The sequence below is a fragment of the Zootoca vivipara genome, chromosome 9, assembly GCF_963506605.1.
Source record: "Zootoca vivipara chromosome 9, rZooViv1.1, whole genome shotgun sequence".
NCBI lineage: Eukaryota > Metazoa > Chordata > Lepidosauria > Squamata > Lacertidae > Zootoca > Zootoca vivipara.
Window position 1 is genome coordinate 75,384,709 of NC_083284.1, and position 10,121 is coordinate 75,394,829.

Consider the following 10,121-nt stretch of genomic DNA (forward strand, 5'->3'; position numbering starts at 1 on the left):
TGCTATTGGGGGTCTATCTGAAGGAGGGCAGGGAGCAGGCGATCATTATTCCTACAGGGCGAGGGGTGTAAATAATACGCATAAATAGAAGCAACTCCAACCAGTGGCGGGTAAAACCAAACTGCTTCACCCGCCCCGCCTCCATCTTGGATCTTAGGCGATCCACTCCTCCAGAGCAGTCCTTCGGGCCTCGTGGCCGATCCTGAGCCCTCGAAAGGCCTCAAAGAGATGATGCGCCAAGTGCCTTTTCCTTCCCGATCATGAGAGAGCTTCTCTCTCCCTCCTCGGGGAGCTCTAGGCGGGACCCGGGGCGAGGCGAGGCCTAGGCGCCCGTCCGTCCGTAGTCCCGGAGGAAAAAGCGGCCCATGTCCACCCTGGTGAGCGGGGAGGGAGGGAGGGCAGGGCAGGGCAGGCGACCACCACACGGGCAGGCAGCAGGTCCCTTCTTGCCGGGCGAGGAGGGGGGCGCCATTTTGGGGTTCCCAGGCGCCAAAATGTCGGCGGGGCTTGTTACAAGAGGGGGCCCTAACCAACCCGGTTTCGTGCCCTTTCCCAGCAGAGCGAACCGTGGCTTGGAGGTCTCCGTGGCCTGCCGGGGAAGGCGGGAGAGTCGCCGGAGGCCGCGAGGAGAAGCCTGGCTGGCAGGCGGCGCGGCCGGCTGAGGGTTCAGGGAGGCCGCTCCTTCTCCTTCTCCTCGTCCTCTGCCCGCCGCCTCTCGGTGGGCCTCAGCGGCTTCGGAACTCGCCCCAAGGCCTGGGCCCCGTTTGTGGAGGGCGCCCAGTTATTCAGGGTGCTGGAACGGCAACAGCGGCCAAAGCTTTGTTTTAAAAGTGGGTGGGTGTTTCTCTCAGAGCTCAACAAGTGGGGGATGAGCATGAAGTTGGCCCCAAAGGCTCGGCTGAAACCCGCGAGGAAGAGATGGCCGCCGAGCCATCCCGCCCTGGCTTGCTCCTCCTCAGCCGCCCTCGACCCGACAAGGGAAGGGAAGGGGTCTTTGAGGTGAGGCGCAGGCCGCGAAAGGAAAGGGGACGGAAAGGCCAAGGCCAAGAGGCCGCCTCAGGCCTCTGCAAAGGGAAGCTGTGGCTGCGGGAGAGGGAAAGGCTCTTCTTGTAGGGCAGGAAAAGGCCCCCAAAAGATCGAGGGGCGCAGGAGAAGTCGGCGCGTTTGGGGCTTCTTTTTGTGTTTTCTTTTCTTTATGGTACTGTAGTGGAGGTGTACAAAAGGAGAGCGCGAGTGGATGGGTGGGGAGCCTCCCGCCGCCGCCAGTGGATCCTCCTCGATCGCCCAGTGAAGCTGGATCATGCTCGGAGATTTAGGGCCGGAGAAAGGAAGCCCTCTCTCGGAACCTGTCCCTTGTGAAAAGGGAAATGGGCCAGCTTTGAGTCCCGATGCCAGTCGCTGGGGAAAACCGTGCGAAGGGGCTGCATGGCTCTCATGTCCGGCTGGCGGGCTTCCCAGAAGCACCTGGATCATGGCCAGCAGCTGTGGGACGCAGGCCTCTCGGCTAGGCAGGCTGCCTTCCAACAGGTCATGTTCTCTTATGACCAGCCCAGTCGCCAGTCTCCGCCATTCCCTACCAGCAACCTAAGAACGAGGGTGACCTTTTGAGACATCAGGGCAGATCCGGCAGGGGAAGCTGGCCTCCCCCCAAGTTTCGTGGCAGTGGGCACACGGGGACTTGCTCCCAAGAAAAATCTCCTTCGGATTGGGTCACATTTGTTAGCTAAGTCGGGAGGGGGAATCAAGGCCTTCCTCATGGAGAGTGCACATCCCAAGGCTCGGGGACGTGGTCTGGGGAAAAGCGCAGCTATGCACATAGCGGTCGCATCCATGACAATCCAGAATTTAGGCAATCCAGAACCGCCTAAAAAGACATGCGAGCCAAACACGTTTGGATCCCCATTGATTTCAATGGGGAAGACGCTCATCTGTAGCTACTCGAGAGAAAGCCATATAAGAGATGCAACAGGATGGATTTCCTTTGTTTTTGTAAACCGCTTTAAGAGGTTTTTTTTTTAAGCAATCAAGCGGGGTATATATAAATAAATTTCTAGCCCGCTCTTCCTCACACACGTGATCCCAGGGGTGGGTCCATCAAATATAACATCTAGAACAGGCATCCCCAAACTTGGCCCTCCAGCTGTTTTGGGACTACAACTCCCATCATCCCTAGCTAACAGGACCAGTGGTCAGGGATGATGGGAATTGTAGTCCCAAAACATCTGGAGGCCGGAGTTTGGGGATGCCTACTGGTATTCTAGAACAAGGGCTACTCCTGATTCCCAATGTTTGGTGACCTAGAATCCTCCTTCCTCCTTAGCAAGCATTCAACATTGCAACCTTAAATGCCTACTCAGATCTATGGTTGCAACCAACACCATCCGCAAGGCTTTAGTATTGGCTTGATCGTGTCCAAAATTTGCATTTTGATGTCAAAATCACACTCGCTTAATGCAAGGAGAAATCACTTCCTGGAACACGTGCAGGCAGTTCCAGCGATGCCTTTCTTTCATAGTTCAGCAATACAGCAGGTCCCACCAAATCCAACCCCCAGCACCTCCAGGGTTGCGGAAGACTCCTCTCTGGAGCCCCAAAGAGCCACTGCTAGATCGTGTAGACCTGTCATTTGTTGCCGGACTCCAACTCCCATCAGCCTCAGCAAGCATGGACAATGGCCACAGATGATAGGAGTTGTAGTCCAGCAACACCAGGCTGCCCAAAAGGTTCCCACACCTGGTGCGTGTAGACAATACTGAACTAAGTGGACCAGTGGTCTGACTTCCCGTGTGAGGTGCACAGAGGTGTAACCACTTTTGACCTGTGGATTTGGCTGCTCCAGCATGACTTCGGACTGGGCTGTTATCAGGATGCTAATCCATAGCTAGAGGCATAGGTGTCAAGTTCCGGATTGAAAAATCCGGGATCAGTGCTGTGGCACCGGAAGTCGCTTCTACGCATGTCCGGAAGTGCATAGAAGCGACTTCTGGTGCTGCGGACATTTTGGAAATGGGCACGGTGGCATCGGAAGTCACTTCTACGCACGGCCGGAAGTGCGTAGAAGCGACTTCTGGCACTGCTCTGCCCATTTCCAAAATGTCTGCAGCGCCAGAAGTCGTTCTACGCATGTCTGGAAGTGCGTAGAAGCGACTTCTGGCGCTGCGGACATTTTGGATATGGGCACAGTGGCATTGGAAGTCGCTTCTACGCATGTCCGGAAGTGCGTAGAAGCGACCTCCGGTGCCAGCGCAGCAACAGAAGAACATAGCCGCCAACAGGAGCTCCGTAATCCGGGTGAATACGGGGTATTTTGCCATTCAGGACACCTGCGGGAAACAGTAAGAAAATACGGGGGTTTCCCGGGGAAAACGGGGTACTTGGCAGCTATGGCTACAGGACGGAAGAGAAGCTAGATCCGACCTAGGTGTCCACCTCCAACCCTTTCTTTGAGCCAGGGATGCTTAGCTGGTAAGGGAGAAGAGACATGTGGCCGTGAGCATTTAAGGCTGCACTCGTAGGTGCGCTTTTTCATTGGAGACTCCCATTGACTTCAGAGAGATTTACTCCTGCGTAAAGGTGCATAGGAAGGATCCAGCTCACAAGGTAGACTTGAAGGGAGAGGGGAAATCTCCCATCAGATTCCCCCCTCTCCTTTCCATCAAATCAAATACTTTATTACGGCCATAGGCCCATATTTAGATACCAACACAGAATAATATACAGCAGAATAAAATAGGACAAAAGAATAAAATAGGACAAAATAAAATAAAATAAGTTGAATTCCATTCATATAAATCCTATCCATATAAATATTATAAATTTTATTTGCAAGGTAAGAACAGCATAACACTTATCAGGTCACCACTATAAATCAAACACATGGATCAATAATCATAAAGTAACCCATTTTTCCTCTTATAAGATAAGACTGCAATCAAGTATCTGGCTACAAGGAGTGATCTACTCGGATCATTGTCCTGTAGCAGATATATTAACTGAGCTTCCGGAGTCTTAACCAAAGTTTCTGATATTAAGGGGGATAGAAATCTGGTCTGAGGCGCCATGTGCAAGGAGCAACAGAATAGTATATGATGAAGTGATTCTATAGTTCTGTTGTCACATGCACACAGAGCTGAACTCTAACGTTTAGAAAACCTATTACTATTATATTGGAAGGAAAGACATTAGATCTTGCCTTAATAAAGGCAAATCTATGGGCCACGACTGATATAGATGTCAAATAAGATGGGATCTGCGGAGGGCACTATGCCGAGATTGGACGGTGAACAGGTGCCGCTTCCCATTATGATGTTTTGCTGGAGGTCCATCTCCTCTAGTTTTTGCTTAAGAGTTCTTTTAGCTGTGGCAAGGTCTAATTTCAACAAGTCCGATGGGGACAGTCCATAGGACACAATTTTAGTATGTATCATTTTTGCCCAAGGACTAGGAAAATCCTCTCGCCAGAGACATTGAATCAAATAGAGATTCGGAAGCCTGTGCCACAGAGACAGCCAATAGCATAGAATACGCCTCCAGAGAGTGTTTTCTAGAGATGTGGTTTTTAATTCTAAGCGAATGGCTGAGTTGCTAACACACTGAGACAGTTTTAGCAGACGTCTCAAGAACTGATTTTGGATTACCTCCAAAGGCGTTAGATTTACTCCAGCCCCCCATAATGGGGCAGCATAGGCCATTGTCACGATCACTTTGTTGTTCAATACCTTCAAGGCGGATGGAACATGGAGAGCCCCATCAGAAAAGCAAAAGCACGAAAGAAAGGGCTTTGGCCTTATTTAGGGTATATGCAATATGTGCTTTCCAACCCATATTATATTGGAGATAGACTCCTAGGTATTGAAATTTAAAAACCTGTTCAATAGGCTTCCTGTCTAATTCCCACTTATATGATTTCCGACTTTTTGAGAAAATTAGAACTTTGGATTTAGATTGATTTATGGTAACAAAATTGTGGGAGGGTTTTTCTGGCACAGTAACCTGGTGGTTTAGATACAGTGCTGGCATGCATGAGGGCTGGGCTGAAAGGGATGTGACCATGGGCTAAATTGTCTGTACTATCTGAGTCAGCACGTGGAGTGAAAAGTTAGCTCTGTCTCCCCACCTCTCGGTCACTGATCGCTAACTGCAGGGCTGGCATGCGTAAGCGCACTTAAGTGCATGGGCGTAGCCAAGGGGAGGCAGGGAGGGGTAGCTGCAAACCCCCATCAATAAAAAACACATAGCTACTCTGTTTCTCCTAAAATAAGACGTATCCATAAGCCATAGCAGGATTTTTAAGCATTCAAGGAATATAAGCCATACCCCGAAAATAAGCCATAGTTTTTTTTTGAGGAAGAAAACACATCTTATTTTCGGAGAAACACAGTAACTGAAGTTCTGTCCACCCCAAACAAAAATTCTGGCTCTGCTCCTGCTCAGGTGGGATGTGAAGTGCATGAATTGCTTCCAATGCAAATAAGGAAGCGTTTGATCTATGTCTGTCCTCATATATTTCCATACCCTCCAACGTTTCCCCGATGAAAATAGGGACGTCCCATTCCATAATGATAATTTTAGTATTTATACCCCACACACCTTACTGGGTTGCCCCCGTCACACTGGGCAGCTTCCAACATATATAAAAACACAATAAAACATTACACATTTAAAAAACTTTGCTTTACAGGATTGCCTACTGTTGGCTCCAGGGTCGGATAACTCCATACCCTCCGACATTTCTCCAATGAAAATAGGGATGTCCTAAGGAAAAGCAGGACATTCCAGGATCAAATCAGAAACAGGGATGGCTTCTCTAAATCAGGGAAGCCCATGGAAAATAGGGTCACGTGGAGGGTCTGTATTTCTCGGCCTTAGGGGGAGGGGATATCAACCATGCATATAACTCAATTTCTTTTGGATGATCAACCTTTTTAATCCAATCAGAGAGCCAAAACACTCAGTACCCAGAGTTTGTATTTGGAACAAAAACAGCCCGACCCCAATACATAGACACAAATAGATATTGTGCGCCACCTAGAGGCATATGGCTATCACTGCCTTCTGAAGCGGAGTGGGGCGAAGGATAATAGAATCACAGAATTGTAGAGTTTGAAAGACCCCAAGGGTCATCTAGTCCAGCCTTCTGCAATGCGGGAATCTCAGCACACTGTCCCCCACACAATTCGACCTTACTTAGCTTTTACAAAACATACTAGCAGTTTTATTGCTGCACCACTAAGATGTGATATTACCTTGCAGCTGATAATTTCTGTTTCAACAGCGTTTTAGCTATTAAATAAAGGACTGGGCAAGTTAAATGTTCTTTTTCGTTATCTATTATTCATTCAACTGGCTGCTTAATAGCAGAATCCTATGAGTGTCTGTCCCAGTGATGCTTGCTCTCAATTAAGAGTCACAACTTCAGTCTCCTGAGGAAATCAATGTGATTTAGAAGTGCTTAAATTTAGCTGGATGTGCACTTGTTAGTTGGATTTTTAAATAACTTATTGGACTGATTATACAATGCCAGTTGCTTAATCATCTGCCCTGAAACAGGTTAATTGTTCAATTAGATTTAAATACAGCTGCATATTCATCAACACCATCTCCCTTACACATTCTCTATTGCTGAGCAGAGTAAGCTCAGTTCTTTGGTGTTCCAGGGAGCAGTGAAGAAGTTGTGGGGACAATTGAATATCCAGCTTAATGTAGATTGTGGATGGCTGTGGGGAAGACCTCAACACAAGTCTGACTGAACATGGGCAAAATCCCCTTGAAGGCAAGGCCAATCTTGTCAGGATGATGGCGATGGCAAAAAGAATGCCAATAAAGGCTTGTGGTACCTCAAAGACTACCGGATTTACTGGATTTGTTTTTTAAAAATAACACATTTTATTATGGCAGTTTATGTGGACAAGAATACACCTTATAAGATGCAAATAATGAAATTGGTCTTTAAAGTGCCACAACGTCTTTTGTTGTTTTTGCTGCAACAGACTAACACAGCTACCGCTCTGGGAACTGTTAGCCAAAAAGAAAAACATCACCATCACTCCTGTGTCTGCTCAGTGCTGCCAAGTAGAGCTTTTCTGGATAGGGAGAGGTCTCCTCTATTTAGAGTTCTTGGAGTGTTGTCTAGAACCCTTGGTAGCCTGCTGTGACTTGTTCGCTGAGCATTTTTCTAGAAAGAATAATCACATCTGCTCTGACCTGGACTCTAGTTTACTAATAGCAGAGGCAGGATGTTACCGTAGTACCATTGAACCATAGAATCATAGAGTTGGAAGAGACCACAAAGGCCATCCAGCCCAACCCCCCTGCCAACCAAGATTGCTGGGACCCATTTCAGTTACTGATGCCCAATGATGTCAACAGGATGTTTGGAAAGTTCTGACTTACCACATTTACACTCAACTTTTGCCCCTCATGGCTTTTAAAATGTGGTTTGGTCAAAGAAGTACTAAATCCCTCTTTGAGAGATGTCTGTGAATCCTTGAGGGGGGTTCTTCTGAGGCTGTGCTTAAAGATGCATTCATTGGGCTCCGTCGATTTGTCCAACCAGCTGCAAACGACCCATTTTTATGTAATGTGCTTGAGCTTGTGGTGGCAGCTCAGGGCAAATATTCCTGGACGAGGTCACTTTAGAATCTACACCCATTTCATTTTGACTGTTGGTTAAGTTTTTGGATGGAAACTGCCTTCAATAACTACCTTTGCTAGGAAATAGACCTGAGATGTGTGACCCTGTTGATTCTGTTTGTTGTAATGCTGATCTTTTCGTAATGTTCACTAACACTGGAATCCTTGCGGGTTGCCTGGAGGGAATGGGAGAGGCTGTATAGCTCAGTGGTTCCATTCTAAACTGGCAGATTACTTCCAGAATATGGTGCTGGAAATTTTCAACACCGAAGCATTTGTACTATGATGTTCTACAACCTTCAGTTGTATCCATTATCCTTCATGCTACCGTATTTAACATCTATGTCAGGCGTTGGGAACATTTGGTCTGCAGGCTCATCAATGGATCCAGTTTCACCCCAGTTCAAACCATGTTCACCTGCCCATCAGCTGGCATGAGGTTCACACCTGCTCCTTGCTTCCTAAAATGCTGAGCACAGGGCTGGTAAGGCCCCCTGCACTGCAACCCACTTGCCATTGAAATGTTTAATAAATCCATCAAGACTGTTTTCTGAGCAGGTGCCTGGAGTCATTAACTGGATGATCAGGGACCAACAAATTTAAACTGACTCCCGTGGAAGATGGAAGTACTGTTTGGTAGGTGCCATAAAGATTTGTTTTATTTTCAAGTATCAGATTGTTGGCCACTGGGCCTTACAATATGGAAGCTGAAGGGTGGGTAATGTTTCCAAGTAGTGGCATATTTCAATGGAGGCATTTGAACATTGTTGTCCTCATTTATATAAAGAACACATTGGTACATATATGAAAATGAATATTTATTCATTATCATTGTTCCCCCCACCAAAATGAATACCATCATTTATATTTTACAAATAACAATAATAAACTACAAAAGGAAAAAAAAGCCCCTGAAATTCAAAGATTGAAAGTCAGTTTTGAGGAATCCATATTGTTCAGCTGAGCACATTCATATTCAGATAGTTGAGATGTCCTGTAGCCCAGGATGTCTAAATGTCCTTTGCTGGTGTGGGTAAGGGGACCTGAAACATAAAAGTCCCAAAAGATTGCATCAAAATGTTCCACAGGTTCTTTTCCTTTATAACTCAGAGGTTGTGAGTTATTTTGTTGGCAATTGCTGTGTACCAAACAAACATTTTTATACCATAATTCAACAAATATTTGTTTGTTCATTCTCTACCTTAATTTTTCAGCAATAGCTATGGATCCAATTTGACTGCACCATAAATCCTTATTTAACTCCTCTAAATATTTTACTTTTTTTACTAGAACCATCCTGGCAGCTAACAACAAATATAGAATCAATTCTCTATCCCATCTGCCTCCATTTGGCCCATCTAATATCCCCAGTAACGCTAGTGAAGGGAACAGTATCAATGCTTGTTTTGCTGTTAAATAAATTTCTAGGAACACCATCTCTCAGAAAGCTGTAATTTAAAATGATTTTTACCCCACTCTACAGGTGAAAAAGCAAGCAGCGTGGCTCAACTTAAAGAGTCTCTACTTTCAGGTTTACAGTCTGAAATATGCAAGACAAAAGGTGGAAGAGATGGAGGGAGAGAGAAAGCACCCATTTCATAGTTACGGCTACATTTCTTATAACAGTCCAGATGGAAGGGAAACACTCTGGGATTGAAATATTCAATAAAGGGTGGGTTATAAAACAAGCATCTCAGGTAGCCTACTAGAGTAGAATGACGGCTGCTGTGTAATATGACAGTCCAAAAGAAGAACTGATGGAATATCTGCCTAAAACAGGATGAGGGTGGTTCCATTGTGGCTCAACTAATCTAAATACTGACCACCCATAAATCCCTTATTTTAAGAAAGGCAGAAATGACTGAATCAGCCATGGATCTCAGCTGACCAGAGTCAGAGCTCTTACCATGCAAAAGCCGTAGAGAGAACCCGTTATTCTTTCCATTGACACTAAAGGCACTTGAAAGTACTGGATTGTTCCCTAACTGCGAATGGTTAGAATCTTGGAATTTCAATCTTTCTCTTCTTATTTTCCTTATTTTTTAGGGAAAAGATCCATGTTCATTTAAGAGCAGGGGACTCAAATACAAACATTCTTTATAGAGGTTTACAACCTCAGGGAAATAAATGTCTGAATTTTGCTGACTGTGGTGGATAAAACTGTTTTGTCATCTTTAAAAGCTTAAAGCCACAGCTGCTGGGAAGCAAAATAAAAGACATTTTTGTAACCTCATATCTGGAGCTAAAGATTGGATTCTGGCACTTAGGATACTGAAATATATTCCAGCCAGCCCTGTAAATCCGCTTTAACACTCTTCCTTTGCAACTCCCTCTCTCCTTCCATTCTCTTCAACCGTTCGTACTGAAATCTGATTGAAGTAAGTTGCCTATAGATGGCCATTTGGATTAGAAGTGGAGCACATGTCATCGTTGTCAGAAAGATACCTCTCCCAGAGGTGAGTCATTTGCATCGTGGTGGTTTTCAACTC